Source organism: Vanacampus margaritifer, chromosome 1 (genome assembly GCF_051991255.1).
Source record: "Vanacampus margaritifer isolate UIUO_Vmar chromosome 1, RoL_Vmar_1.0, whole genome shotgun sequence".
Lineage (NCBI taxonomy): Eukaryota > Metazoa > Chordata > Actinopteri > Syngnathiformes > Syngnathidae > Vanacampus > Vanacampus margaritifer.
The window spans coordinates 26,754,795-26,770,905 of NC_135432.1; the positions used below are offsets into that span (position 1 = coordinate 26,754,795).

Below are 16,111 nucleotides of genomic sequence, written 5' to 3' on the forward strand. Positions count from 1 at the left end.
CCTAGTATTATTTTTTCGTAATTTTCTAAATCTTACAGGTAAATTTAAGCAAAAGTTTCTTGTTTTGTTGGTAGATAATTTTGCTTATTTGAAGTATTTTTTTCTTAAAATTTCCACTGTCCTTTTTGCAGTGAAGGCCCAATAATCACAAACAAGTCCGCCTGGCTCGTGAGATTGATAGATGATGGCAAATTGCACCATTTTTGCTGTAAGTGCACACTTGTTTTCCCCACAGCTCTACCTGCTGGATGGGGTGGGTCACTGCACCACTTGGCACTATTTCAAGTGGACAGAAGTTTTAGCTTTAGCATGATCTGCAATTACCTTTACAGATATTTAACTAGAATTTAACTTTTAAAAATTTAGAATAATCCTGCTAAATGAAGTTGTGGGGTAAGTTTTAGCCTATTTTAGCGTAACAATGCTAACCGGCCACGAGGTTTGCTTATAACTAAATCCGTGTTTTCCAACATTTATTCAGGCAAAACATATTTTACATTAGAAACCATAATAGCATGTCACCAAACCCAAAAAAGTATATAAACTGAAATAGTAATAATCTGAATTTGCCTCAAAATGTATTTAATCTGTGTGAAACCTAACAAAAAATGTGCTAGTTCAGCATAGACTAAACAAAAGCAAATGCATGTTTGCATACAAGAGAGGAAGTGTATGTTAGGAGGGAGTCAAGGAGGTAAAAAGAAGAAAAAAAAAAGGTGTGAAACTCACCCGTCTTCCAGATGTCACTTCTCCCCCCTATATAAATGATTTATTCATTGGGCTGTTGGTTTGTGAGCAGCAAAGCCATCTGCCCTTCACAAGTTTTCCCCCTTTTCTCCCGCTCTGTCCTTCCCTCAGTGTATCCTGTTAGAAGCTTATTCCAACTTGAATATATTCTTCAAGAAGGGTGTCTTCGGGTTTAACAAATAAATCCCACAAAAACCCCAAGCAGCAAGCAATCTTACAAAAGAAAGCAGGGAGGGTAAATGATCCACAGTCTAAAATGAAAACTTCACAAGATCCACTAAAAGGACGTCCCAAAAAAAAGAAGCTTTTCCTGCTTTAATTAGGCAACATCTCCATATCCTGGAGGAATATCCTCTGACTCATAAGAGCAGATGCACGCAAGAGCTTTGGAGAAGGTCCCTCCGAGAGGCTCAACCTGCAAGAACACACAGAAACAGGATTTAAAACATTGTCGAAAACAATATGACAAAACATCCCGTGAGAGATCTGAAGTCGCACGAAAGGATGTTGATTGTGTTTTCACTGGATGCAAATGATTTCCAAATTCACAAATACAAATGACCTCAAGACATCTAACACTGCTTATAATCCCCGCCCCCGTGGATGCGGTTACTAAGGCAACCAATGAACCATTGTTTGTGTCTTGTATTTGGGCCACTTGAGATATTTTCAAAATTCAAATTGTTTCCCCAATGAAAAGTATTTGCACTGAAAAAGTGACATCGGTAAGGAAGCGTATTGCATTCACTTTAAAAAAAAAAACTCCTGTTTTTCTGACAAACTTTGGGGGGGAGCTTTGTTTTTTTGAGTATTGCTTACTTTATTTTATGTTTTTTTCTGTTTTACTGATTTTTTTTTTCTGTCAAAAAAATCTTCCAAAAAACAGGCTGAAAATTTTTTGGGGGAAAAACAGGAGGTAAAAGTACTCAGAAAAATAGAGACAAAAATTATTCAAAAAAGAGATTTAAAAAAAAAAACATTAAAAAAAACTGGAAAAAAAAATATTACGAAAACAGTGCTGGTGTTCTGTTTTTCTGAGTTTTTTTTAAAAAAAAATTACCTCTGAACTCCAAGTGACTTGTTGCCGACTCGCTAATAGCGGAAGCGGACACTTTCCCGCATACCTCCATATGCAATAAGATGGTCATGTTTACTTACTGGCTCTTAATAAAGGAATGCATGTGTATGCTGTATTGTGGTTTGTTCTCTAATTTCTGAGGGAAAACCCTTTAAAAAAATATTCAGAAAAACTGAAAAAAATATTCAGAAAAACTGAAAAAAATATTCAGAAAAACTGAAAAATTATTATTTTATAAAACAGTGAACAATTACTCAAAAAAAAACAGGAAAAATCCGGAGGAAAATATACTTTAAAAAAAAAACAAAAAAACAAAGCTCCCCCCAAAAATTTGTCAGAAAAACAGGACTTTTTTTTTTCAAGTGAATGCAACACGCTTCTGTAAATCGGAAAAACAAACACTCAATCCAAGTGTATATATGGCGGCAATTCAAAATGAAAAGATGAATGATGGGACCAGTTGGAATTCAATCTTCATTTTTTTGTTTTCGATGTGTTCTAATGTCTCTTTTGTATGAGGGATTTGCATGTTTATCTTCTAGTCGTCGAATGCCGAACATTGCGCAGGGCAGGGGAGGCAAGTGCAGATGAGTGAAGAAAGCTTGAGGTGCCTACATAGTAGCTGCTTAGCAACTTTGTAGTGTGGGCATGACTTTGGGGAAGTGGCAAGAATTAAAGAATGCCTCCTAATTCAGTGTTAGCAGAGGTGTGGTGGGAAAAGCTCTTGACAGTCTTGTTAGATGATTAAACAATTCTACTGTGAGTTGACTTTTAAAGAAGAAGACAGCTATGGCTACAAAATGTGCTCTGTTCAGCTTGAGTTAACTTTGCACAACCATCGTACTTTTTGAAATTCTAACATTTTCGACAAAATAATGCATCAAGTCCGATCATATTGGTTTGACCCGTCTGGTTCGTCTGGTCGGAAGATGAACGTCTATCTTACTGAGCTAACAGGCCACTAAGATCAATTCATCATTTCTGGGATGGGACTAATGGTTGGGGTTAGTATTAGGTTCTCAGTGAGGTTGTACACATTACGTCTTCACATGGGACAGTAATGGTTGAGGTTAGTAAGAGGCTGAGGTTGACGTTACAAAACCTGTAGTCAACACTTTAAGAAATCACTTAGCTCAGTTGGAGTAGGGGTGTGCCAAAAAAATCGATTCTCATAAGAATCGCGATTCTCATTTAGTAGAATTCAGAATCAATTTTAAATGTCCCAAAATCATTTTTATCTAAATTATTTTATACTGTCTTACCTTTGTCTGTGTGTGCCTTTATTTGGAGCGCTGTTCATGTTGTACCTGATTTGGCCACTTAGGGGCAGTGTGGTTCCACGCGGTCTAATACACTGTTAAGTTGTAGCCACATTAGAGAGTAGAAGGAAAAAGTCACGATCAAGTTATTCCAATAAAAGTTGTTTTTTTGCAGTGTGGAGCCGTTCTTTTGAGTGATAAATGTGCCGCGAGTAGCACGCTAATTAGCATTAAAGAGTCAGGCTGGAGTAGATCATTACAATTCCTTGCACATCTATAGATTGAAGCAAAAATCATTGTCAATCAAATAATTTTGAATCGAAAATCGATTCTGAATCGAATCGCAGGCCCAAAAATCGGAATCGAATCGAATTGTTAGACATTCAAAGATTGATTGCCACCCCTATTGGATAGACGCTTGTCTTCCAACCAGGTGACCTCGATTCCCAGTAAATCCTGTTATGGTTCAGTTTACTATTTTTTCGCTATTTACATGGCCGATAGGGGGCACTAAACTAAAATACATAACACTTGGTCGTAATTTGACACACTTCAAAACGACCCATGTGGTTGTATTTATTGGAGGTCTGTCTCCATTAATAATGATATTAAACTGATAGACTAACCGATAAAAATTCTCGCAATCGCAATCTACTCACTACTTAGGGGGTTGTTTTCAAAGGTAGTTACGTTTTTTTGGACAAATTAATATATAAATACATATTTCAGGATGTTGTGCCTCCCTATGAACAAGCAGATTCAATGTGAGCATAGCAGTTTTGTTGATGGGTTATTCTCAAAAAAGTTGGTCCGGACCCACTGACCCGGTTTCAGTCAATATGTATTTCCCCTAAAAAAATTAATCACCAACTTTGAATACTTTCAATATTGAATATGCATGCCGACACCTCTATGTAAATAAGACCCCTTTCTACTCTTAAAATGCATCAGTTTCAAAAACCGTTGTCACCCATAAACTGGCAGAATGAAATTCGAACACAATAACATTCAATCAGAGTCCATGCTGCCCATCAATAATGTGAGAAAACATATGCAGAAAACTCTTTCGGTCGTTCCATTTTAACTCCACGAGGTGCTTGAATATTATCTGCTGGAACCACTTTGGAAACTAAAACCCAAAGTTCAATTATTTTACTTAAAATTTCAATGTTAACATGTTGAATACATTTTTTTGTTTATTCCACAACAAACGAGTAGTTTTCCCCATCCATAGGGTAAGTAGAGCATATTACAGGGCTTAAGTTTAGCCATCTCTCTTTTTCTCTTTGTCACTTATCATGATGTCATTCATTCATTCAACTTTTTTGCAAACACTACTAAAAAAACATTCTTAAATTCTGACACTGTTTTTGGTTTTGTTTCCGAAACACTCTCTTATATTTTTCACATCGTGCTGTATTTAGAATACCAAGTGACATGAAAAAGTAAAATAGTACAATTTTCAGAGTGATAATGAATTCTTAGAGTGCTCCATCTGGCATCACCTCTCTGATCCCCCAATGTAGCCTTTTTCTGGCAACCACAGTTTTACATGAAAGAGGTCTTTGTGAATAAGAAGCAAGCACCCCTGAAAAATACACACACCTATATACACAAAAAGAAGCTTAGAGATTTAGAAAAGAGGTTGAGCTATTTTGAGGTGCCCATGAACTTTTCCGAGGCTAAATTTAACAGCGGCAATGAAAGCTTCCGGCTGAATAGCTGCACAACAGGAAGCGAAAGAAAGATGGCAAAAATGATTATTGGAGTTCTCAGCATGAAGTGCGCCTACTTGTAGATTACTGCTGGACTTAACCCATTCAATTCCATGAGCTCACTGTCTCAATGCATTTCCCCCCTAGTAATCAATACAAGGAGAAAAATGCCGTGACTAAAAGCTAAGCGGCCAATAGGACAAAATGTTAAGTTCACAAACATGGTTGATGAAATCTGTATTCCATTACAGTTACAGGAAAAAACATGTATTCAAGTTACAGGTACACTTATTAAAAATGGGGATTACAATTTCTACAAGGAGAGAAAGTGCGAAAAAGGGCGAGAGAGAGAGAGAGACAGAGCGAGAGAGAGAGCGACCGTTGCTACATGTCGGGGAAGTGGGAACGAACGAACTGACTAGTCGTATCCTCCACACGCAGGAAGTTTGAAAAAGCTTCACGGACGGGAGGAGGAAATGACGACCGGTATTCACTGGAACTTACTCAGAGCGAAAGTTTGAGCTGAGAGTCCAGCGGCATGCTACGCGCTGTAGTTTCTTGCTAGCTAGCCCGCTAGCCTACAACCATAATGTGAGTTACACCTTTCAAGCAAATCTTCCTCCCACCAATTCACTATTTAAACATCACACACAACATATACACAGCTAAACTCTATCTATCTATCTATCTATGAGGTGTGGTTGCTTTCAGTGACAAAACAGCATATGGCCTTCAATCAATCAATCAATCAATCAATAGCCTACATGCTTTTTATTTACACAAGGATTTTTGCTATTTGTAGGCTGGCCGGGTCCCTATCACCCGCAAATAGCAGGGGCACATTGTATAGAATATATTTTGTGGTGATATTTATTTTTAGATTTTCTTCATGAGCATACTCAATATTGGAGTAATCCAAAAGTAATCCGGTTACATTACTTTAATATTATGGTACTTGGATTACATTACTAACTACATTTTTTAGCAGGTAACTTGTAACTGTAATGGATTACATTTTAAAAGTATCCCTCTCAACCCTGCACAAGGGGTGGGCACACAGGCGGCCCCTATATTAGCGAGAAGAACAGTGTGGAACAGACTCATAGCCACGTGACAACTTCACCAAGCAATGACATACTGTAAGTGTTGCCTATTAGATGCTAACGCTGTTAGCTATTGTTAATTTGTGCATCCAACAAAACCCAACGTAGCTCTGCTTTACCTTTTGACTTTCACATTACAAGTGTTTCACTCCTCTGTGCCCAAATTGAAAAAAAAATACACTTGCTAATTTGCCAGTACTTTCACCACATGAAGGTGGTGACCTTAAACATTTTTGTGAACTTTTCACTCATGAAGTCAGCATTTAGCAACGATTCAAAATGGATGCCTGCCTCAAAACAAATCTCTTTTTGCCAATTTAAACCGCCTTTGGGGACTAAAAAAAACAAACACATCCCAAAAATTTTGCCAAACAAGATGATTACCAGATGTAACTTTTTACCAAGATTTAATTTATTTATTTTTCAACACAGGCATTTCCTCTAAGTGGCTAATCTAAAAAATAAAGTAATAATAAATATAATAATAATAATATAAAACAAATAAATACATAATAAAATAAAAATAATAAAATATAAAAATATAATGAAAATAATAATAATAATCTAAAAAATAATGGCAATTTAAGTAAGCAACTTAAAGAGGGTCTTTACACAGAAAGCTTGGACCCTAAATATGAGCAACAGTAAATAATTAAATAATAAATAATAAAATTTTCAGATGCTGTGAAAGTAATGTACATATAAGAAAATTCCATTAATGAAACTATTTAAATAAAATCTGCTAAAATGCAACAAGCTCACATCATCTGGTTCAAAATGCCACAATTTGGGGGAGCAAACACTTTTTTAATTTCACCCAAAATACCAGTCCACTGTTTTGCATGACATCACATGAGATCTCACTTGAGTGAGATTCTCTCTTTGGCTTTCTAAGGGCTGTGATGCATCTTCTAAGGGAGGAGAAGCTTCAACAAGGAGTGTTCAACCGGGGAATTTACAGACTTGGTAAGAAACCAAAGAAACTCTAACTTCTTATCACAGTTAAGATTTTTCCATTTCACTGTCACACAAGTGTAAAAAGAATGAAATATGTCTTCTAGATGGCCAGGAAATGGCACACAGACATCCTCAAGTCAGCAGCTGACTCAGAGCAGCAGATCTCATCTGCAAATAGGAAGTGTGGCACTCTTGAGACGTGTTGTGTAACAAAAGGTCAAATGTGTTTATATTTCACTTCCCACTACTCAAAACTGCAGACTTTCTCCAAACTGAAAAAGTGAAGAGCTTTGGAATGAGAGGTTGGTCCAATGAGGCCAATATTTTAGTTTTATTGTGACAGATGTTTTCGACGCGACAGGTCCATCCCAAACTTGACAGTTGTGGCGTGTCCACATTCGGAGTGAAAATTTGATCTCATCGCCCATAAATCCTCTAAGATTTCCATCAATTTTCAACATCGTTTAATTAAGTTCATTACTCTCTTGAGATGTTGTAAAAATTTTCACATCTTGACTTTGTTCAATTTTTGTAATGGCAACTACTGTACAGTGTACACAACCGTGTGCAGTCCCCACAGAACATCCATGGAAAAGAACGATAAGTAAATCTTCTCATAATTACCTCATTGTTGTCATTCAAATTCAATAGGGTTATCTTTGACTTAACAAGAGCAGAAAGAAGGTGCCTTCCTACTGACCTACAAATTGAAATTCCTACAAAATCAGATTTGTGGTTGCACAGCTATTCCTCAAATGCAAGACAGGGACTGGCTGTTGATTCTGTCCAATTTTAAAGACATACTGTATCTTCTCTCAAATCACATTACACAACGCATCATGTGAAAAGCAAAAGAGCAGCAAAATGATGTGGCGAGCAGCCTTCAAGTCTGGTTGCCATGCAAACATACACATTCACCTCCACCCACATAGAGAAAAGGCCTCACTGATATCTGTTTAAGAGCATAAATTAGTTTTTTTTCCCCCTTTTACTCATGATGCTGTGATCTGCATATAATCAATCATACCACAGATTCTTATTTGATATGAAGCACTTATTTCATCTTTTATCAGGACTTTTCATCACATACAGTATGTGGCTAGAGGGGAACGCTTTGGTTTACTTGTGTTTCATAATCCAACATGTCTGATCCTGATCACACTGGAGCGCTTTGGGAGATTTGTGTCCTGTCTGAAGTAGGGGTGTTAAAAAAAAAGAGATTCGGCAAAATATTGATTTTTAAAGATCCATTTTTGATGGAAATATTTTTTTTAAAAAACGTCTTACTTAGGGTTAGGTTTGACACTTTAAGCATGGAAAAATGTTATATTAATGGAACATTAAGCCATAATATTTTATTTCAGTGCTGTTCAAACATGAAACAGATTCTAACCTGTTTGTTAAATATAGTGGCTCACAGTTATAAACCTGAAGTACATTTTCATACAAATCTTACAGTGAACATGCACAAGTTTACTGATTAGTATTTTCTAAATTTTAGTTTAAAAAAAATCTCAATAATTGACTTATCGATTGGTATCACGATTAATCGGTATCAAATCGAATCGTGATACAGATCGAATCGCAAGCTACTAGGCAATTCACACCCCTAGTCTGAAATATTCGGATGTCGGCATGACTCCACATGATCCCAAAAGGTATTTTAGAACAGAAGGAGGGATCCCCGTGCCGCCACAGTCTGCATCATTTCCAGGGTAAACACGATGACAGGCCCAACTGGAAGCGAAGGACGGAGGACATAACGCCGTCTGCTTTATGACTGAACCTTCTCCAACTTTCTGCCAAAGGTTGACGGGTGACTGTGACCTTGGCAACCACTGAAATACCACTGAAAAGTGGAAAGATACAGAAGCACAATCTTAAAACCAAACATGAGCCAAATACATCATTTGGAAAATACAGTATCAGACTGCAACTTGATGTCAATTTTAAACGTGCGTAACTAATCACGTTACATGTTTCATAGCAACAGCCTGTTGTAATTGGCTACATGATCAAATTAAATTGAGGCAGGGCAGTTTGTTCCCTGTCGGCAGCATAACCGTGATGTGGTACACTTGGGGAGAGGGACACATTCTCTTCATTGTGATGATGATCATTTATTTTCCCAATATAATTAACAGACTGCTGCCTGATTACACAAGCACTAGTTAGCTCATATAAATCATGAAGGTAATTGCAGTGCAAGATGGCAAAGAGAAGAATATGAGAAAAAGTGGTGCACACACAAAAGTGTAACTCAACAGGAAGGCAGACTATTGCTCCACCCCTCAATAATATTTGAAAATGGCACTCAAAGGAGATGTTGCCGGGAGGACCGTTGGGCTTGTGAATGGGGTGAGGGTTGGGCGTGGTCTGGCTGTGATTGACAGCAGCAGTGAAAAATAGTATCTAAATAATTTCGATACTACGACAAGCTATGCTAAAAAACCTAAAAATGGGTACAAAGATGTTTGCAAAATGCTACTACAACATCGCTAAGGAGGTGTTTGAGGAGGCATGTACGGGACCGAGCCGGTGAGTGGCAGAGCGATCATATTGTGGGATCATATTGTGCAAGTGTCGTAAATCACTTCTCGTCCAATGAGAGTTCAAACAACCAAATTGTGTTTCACCTGAAGATGGCGCCACGCGGACGGTTTTTGCCCCAAATTCAAGCTTTCAACAAACATGAACTAAAATGTCAAAATAATGACCAGGATATGTAGACATCATTAGTAGACATCTGTTTATCAGAAAAGAAGAAAAAAAAGAAAAAAAGTTGGTTTAGTGATCAGTATTCCTTTCTTTTTATGGTTTGACGATGCGTTTTTGTAAACCCTTCCGCATTGGATTTTCACGGTGGTGTGTTTGTTTATACAAGTCAATTAGTAAATAATTAGCATTAATTCTAAAATCAACAGTTGGATTTTGGGATTTGTCAGTTATTGTTGTGTATATTTTGACTGACACAACACACATGTATTATGTAAACAGGATTAATGTAATATTATGTAATGTAATATATATGTAATATGAGTTGTGAAAAGTGATGCTACTCCTGAAGGAGTCAATCAGGACTTATGGCTTCAAGTCTCATAAAATGACTGAGAAAAGAATAGGTGGCAAACTATAAATCTCATAAAACGGGACTGGATAAAGTTGAACGAAATGTGATTGCCTTATTCAGTTAGATATATTATCTATAAGGCCTATCTACTACTTCAAAACTAAATATTATTATCTTTTATAGAGGACAATTTCCATATTTGATACATCTATTAGATGTGTGCAAGCTTCTTCAATAGGCTCAATAGCCTCCAATAATTCTTATACTGTACGTACAAGATTTTTCTTTCATCCTTTAAAGTATGGAAATGCCCTCTTCTTGCCTCTCATATATACCTAATTCTAAACCTTCATTAATGAAAGTTCAGTCAGGTCTCCTCAAATTACAAAAATGATTTGGACAATATTTTAAATACTTGTCATGTCAGGTTTATCACTGATAAACAAACGTGGAAATCATAGGATTATGTGTTAATGGAGCGTGTCTATTTAAAATCAAGTGAGTCAATTCTGGTCCATTCTGCACAGACTAATACACAAAAACAAATTGTGCTCAAGCAGGCATAAGTGTTCCCATTAAGTGCATTCATCTATTTATTTATTCAAAGTAAACATTTATTATTGTATTGGAATTTAGAATTTTTTAAAATCTTTTTATGTAAAAAGTATTTGTAAAAAAAAATTGATTAATGAGGCGCTTTATTGCAATATTACAATGTAGGGACAGTTACAATTGTACAAATCCAAAATTAGAATTGTTGTTTGTTTAAGGCCAGGGTGCATGTGGCGTTCACCACCTTGTCATATTTTTCACAGTGATGGTTTTATACAGTATAAGGTTTTTGTGTGTACAGCTAGCTACATGAAAAAGATGTTTCACTTAAACCTTCCTAGTCCAACCTTTGATTCACCTCTTTCTGGAGAGTAAACATTTGGTCTTTCTTATCTTGCCCTCACTAGGAACCAATCTGTCACAGTATATCTTGCTATGTTACTTTATGGCTGACTCTGCGGTATGAGCCACGAAAGGCCATGTGGGGACACGCCGCTACGTTCTCCCCACGTGGCTCAGCAGCTTCCTAGCAGCGTAATTCCTTAAATAGATGGGAGGCATCACTAAATTAAAAAGAGGAAACAGCACTAGGGAAAATAGATGATGAAAAAGAAAAGAAAAATAAACAAACAGAAGGTCTCGGAGGGTTATGGGGAAAATAAAAATGAAAGGTGGTGCCAAATACGTTAGGCTGGCACCGTTGACTGTCTAGTGTCTACATGGCAACCAATGCAATGTAATTTAAAAAATGACAGGAGATGGTAATGAAGATGTTTGCTTGGATATTTAGACTCCTTGGAGAGTTTTAAAGGGGACATATTATGGAACATTGACTTTTTTAATTGCTTGTAAAAAATTGGGTCTCTGGTGTGCCTCTCAGCCCATCAAGTGCTAAACTACCAAATAAATCTTTTGCTACCTGCTTATTTCTGAAATATGACTGTCAACCAATGAGCCAGCTGTGTACTGTTTAATTTTATATTTACATAAATAACATGATACCACGCCAAGTGTGTCCACACGACCTAGCAAAGATCTGGCGTTTTCAAGCACTGGCAGGACTACAGTACATTGAAGCACTATCATGTCTATAAACGGTAAGAGCAGGCTGCCGTGTTAGCACAGATTAGCATTAGCTAACAACATTAGCTTCTGACATCCAGCACATACAGTGTGCAAATGCTTTGCTAAATACATACACATGTACATGGGTCAGCTTTCCCAAACTTTCTCAAGGCAATTATGGCATATATATTACATTAGAATAAACTTACGGAACACCACTAAACAAAAATGTCACCCCAAAAAAACCTTTACTCTTATTCTTTGTTCTTATCTTTTAATATTGCTACTTTGTTATTGACCATGTATAGTATTCTAAAAATCTGTTTAGAATTGATGATGGTGATTCATTGTTGGTGTACTATCGGTGACAAAATAGAATGATAATTATCTGGGACAGAAATGTTGTGGTAGGTGGCAGCCATATCAGGTCTTTTGAGTGTGTTTTGTGATGGTTCAAAACTTCTAATTACTTGTTTAGTAAGGTCACAGGCTAACATTTCATCTTTTAGAATACCATTAATGAGGGCCACCACCCAATTTTACAAAGTTCAACTCAGCTGGTCCAAGCTGTGTGCCCTCTTTACCAGCGCAGCCTCAGCATGTGATGGCTGCTAGGCAACCAGCAGCGGGGCGTCTCAGCCGACTGGTTGGTTATCTGACCCTACTTTTTTTTTTTTTCACTTGCAGTCTTAACGTGTGTCTGTGCTGGTATAAGTAAAATGGATGTAGAGCTATGAGGAAATGGGGGAATGATGGTTGTGGATCATGGGCATTATTTTTATCTTATCTATATGTATTTTACATATATTTACTAAAGAGCTGTGGTGTTCAAACTCTGTCCTCGAGGGCCGGAGTCCTGCAGGTTTTGGATGTTTCCTCGGTTCCAATGAACAGGATCGTTATCAGGCTTATGCAGAGCTTGCTGATGAGCTTCAGGTGTGTTGGAGAAGAGAAACATCCAAAACCTGCAGGACTCCAGCCTTCGAGGACCGAGTTTGGACACCATTGCTATAGAAATACTGTAGCTAAATATTTCCCATAAACGATCAACAATAACCAGAATTGGAGAGTAACGGCATACATGTACCGCCGTTATGTAATCAGATTGCAAAAAAAAAGTAACTGTATTCCATTACAGATACAGGAAAAAACATGTAATCAGATTACAGGTATGTTTATTAAAAATGGGGATTACTTTGAGGATTACGATTTCTACGATGAGAGAGTGCGAAAGAGGGCGAGATAGAGAGAAGGACAGAGCGAGAGAGAGCGTATGCACACCAGCGCGAGTGGGACCGTTGCGGTGGGAACGAACAAACTGACTAGTCGTGTCCTCCACTCGCGGACAGTTTGAAAGCGCTGTAGCTTCTTGCTAGCTAGCCCGCTAGCCTACAACCATAATGTGAGTTACACCTTCCAAACAAATCTTCCTCCCACCAATTCACTATTTAAACATCACACACAACATGTACACGGCTAAACTTGTGACTGGGATAAAAGTTCATTTTGCAGTTGATGTCACACATCGTCATCCGACATCCTCATTGGATGACTATCTATCTATCAAACTGTGAGGTGTGGTTGGTTTCAGTGAGTTCGAAAACAGCATATGGCCTTCAATGAATCAATCAATCAATAGCCTACATGCTTTTTAATTACACACAATTACAAGATTTTTGCTATTTGTAGGCTGCCCGGGTCCCAATCACCCGCAAATAGCAGGGGCACATTGTATAAAAGATATATTGTGGTGATATTCATTTTTATTTTGTCTTCATGAGCATACTCAATATTGGAGTAATCCAAAAGTAATCCAGTTACATTACTTTAATATTATGGTACTTGGATTACATTACTAACTACATTTTTTAGCAGGTAACTTGTAACTGTAACTTGTAACCCTCCCAACCCTGACAATAACCAACAGGGGGAGAGAGAATGGGATGCCTGGCAGTTCAACATAGCAAAGTGGAGGGAAAAAGCTCAAGCTCTGCCTCTTTAAAGGGGAGGCACAGTATGAACCTGGAAAAACCTCAGCAATTCAGCCACATAAGAAGACATTACAACAGAAGTCTAATGTGTATGAAAGTGTTAAGATGCTATTCCCAACCCAAGCAACAACTGTCCACGTTTGTTTTAAGGCCAAAACTCAACATCGATAGATTGATAGATCAATGCAAACCATTGATTGATTGATTGAAGGCTGCATGTCAACATACTCGGCAGTGAGTCAAATTATCGGCTAGATCTGTATGTACAGCAGCCTTGTGACTTGATTTTTCATTTGCAAAGTCATCCTTGTCAGCCATATTTTGTCAGGTTTTAGTACCGATCGCAGCGTCACGTTGTCCTGAACTCAAGCGCGTATTTTGTGGTGGCAGCGTTCACACGACGCCATCAACGGGCACACGGTTGCCGTGAACTGATGCATCGCTGTGCCTCTGGCAAAGTCGAGACAAAGCCCACAATTCCGAGTGGCAGGCATGTGTCATACAGCCAAACAATTTTATGTCCCCCACCTTAAATTGCTCACAGCCTTAAAGTGCAAGCCGGTCGTCATACACAGCTGCAAAAGGTGAGATTCTCCAAAATCTGTCTGTCATAGCTACATAATTCCGACACTACAATTTTTTACTGCTTTAATTTGAAAACTTTACGGCAGCAATGAGTCCTTTAATGCACACAGAAGATGGATGTTTTTCATCAACACATTTGATTTCCTGCATAATATCTCCATCTACAGTCTCGAGGGTCAGGGGACGTTTGATTGGAGAACAAGAACTTTGAAGCACAGTTGGCAAATGAGAAGTAGCATGCACCGACCTAAGAGTGTTGTTTAAATGTAGACGCGTCCTGTGGGAAATTTGAAAAGCGAGAGAGCATTCACTTGAAAATTAAATGCTGTTGTTTTATGGAAGAGGGACGATTTGGACGATGGTTCGCTGGTATACTGACCTCAGTCAGTCACAGAAAGAAGTCATGACATTGAATGTAGCTAATTGTGCTAACATCTTTCAAAGACAAACCAAGTAAATATAAAATGGTTTCTAAATGATGGTTTTATTTATTTAAAGGGGAAAATCCAAACCGATTTGGCCCCATGTGAAAAAGTAATTGCCCCCTGGATGTAATAACTGTTTGCCATCCTTGGCAGCAATAACTGAAATGAAACCTTTGCGGTAAGTGGTCATAAATCTTTCACATCATGTGGAGGAATTGTGGACCACTTTTCTTCACAGAATTGTTTTATCTCAGTCAAACTGGAGGCTTTTTGAGCACTAACTGTCATCTAAATTGGAGTTAAGACCAGATTTTGACTTAGCCCCTTTTTAACCTTCGTTTTGTTTTAGTTTTTTCAGCCATTCAGATGTGGATTTGTTAGGAAGTTATGAGTCGTGGTCCTGATGCCTCACTCAAGCACGTATTAGAGGACACAAACCTTTTCACATAGCAACAGAATGATTTGGATTTGTTTTCTATATATATATATATACTGTATATATATATATATATATATATATATATATATATATATATATATATATATATATATATGTAACAGTGCTGTGATATAGATATAGATATATATATATATATATATATATATACAGTATATATACACAGTATATGTAACAGTGCTGTGATATATATATATATATATATATATATATATATATATATATATATATATATATATATATAATCTTCATTTCGAAACTGCATTTTGTGTTTTCTTGGGTTGTCTTTGTGAGACATTTAAGGGGAAACACTTTCTCACAGCACTGTTACATCACTCCCTACAAGTCATACTTTTGTGTTTTCGTCCACAGCGCATCAAATTGCATGAAGGAAGTCTCTTCTAAAAAGTATGCACAAGAAAGCTCGCAAACAGTTTGCTGAAGACAAGCTAAACCAAGGACATGGATTACTGGAACCATGTTCTGTGGTCTGATGAGACCAAGATACACTTATTTGGTTCAGATAGTGTCAAGTGTGTGTGGTGGCAACCAAGTGTGGAGTAGACAAGTGTGTCTTGCAAGCATGAAAATGGATGACTGAATGGATGGATGGATGGATGTTTCAGATAGTGTCAGCCATGTGCGGTGGTTAAGGAGTAAAAAGACAAGTGTGTCTTTCCTACAGTCAAACTTGGTGTGAAGGGAGTGTCATGGTCTGGGGCTTCATGAGTGTTGACTGCATTGAGGAGCAACTGTTCAGTGAGGGAACCATGAATGCCAACATGTACTCTGACATACTGAAGCAGAGCATGATACCCTCCCTCTGGAAACTGGGTCACAGGGCAGTATTCCAACATGATAATGACCATAACCACAGCTCCAAAATGTCCACTGCCTTGTTAGAGAAGGTGAGGGTCATGGTGATGAAATGGCCAAGTGTGTTTCCAGACATAATGGGGTATTCCCCAAATGGAAGGTGGTGGAGCATAAGGTCAGCGCTCTGTGATGCTGTCATAGAGGAATGGATGGTGATTTCAGTGGCAGCCTGTAAAGCTATGGTAAACTCAATGCCCAAGAGAGTTGACAGTGCTGAAAAAATAATGGTGG

At 37.7% G+C, this 16,111-nt stretch overlaps 1 protein-coding gene across 2 annotated transcripts in view; it reads right to left on the minus strand.

Moving 5' to 3' along the window:
* klhdc8b (kelch domain containing 8B) overlaps positions 1–16,111 on the minus strand; it is a 96,456-nt gene that overhangs the window by 73,475 nt on the left and 6,870 nt on the right. For both annotated transcript variants that reach the window (XM_077543936.1, XM_077543939.1), the window contains exon 2: positions 730–1,162. The gene's annotated coding sequence lies outside the window, so the exon portion shown is untranslated. The remainder of the gene's footprint in view (positions 1–729; positions 1,163–16,111) is intronic.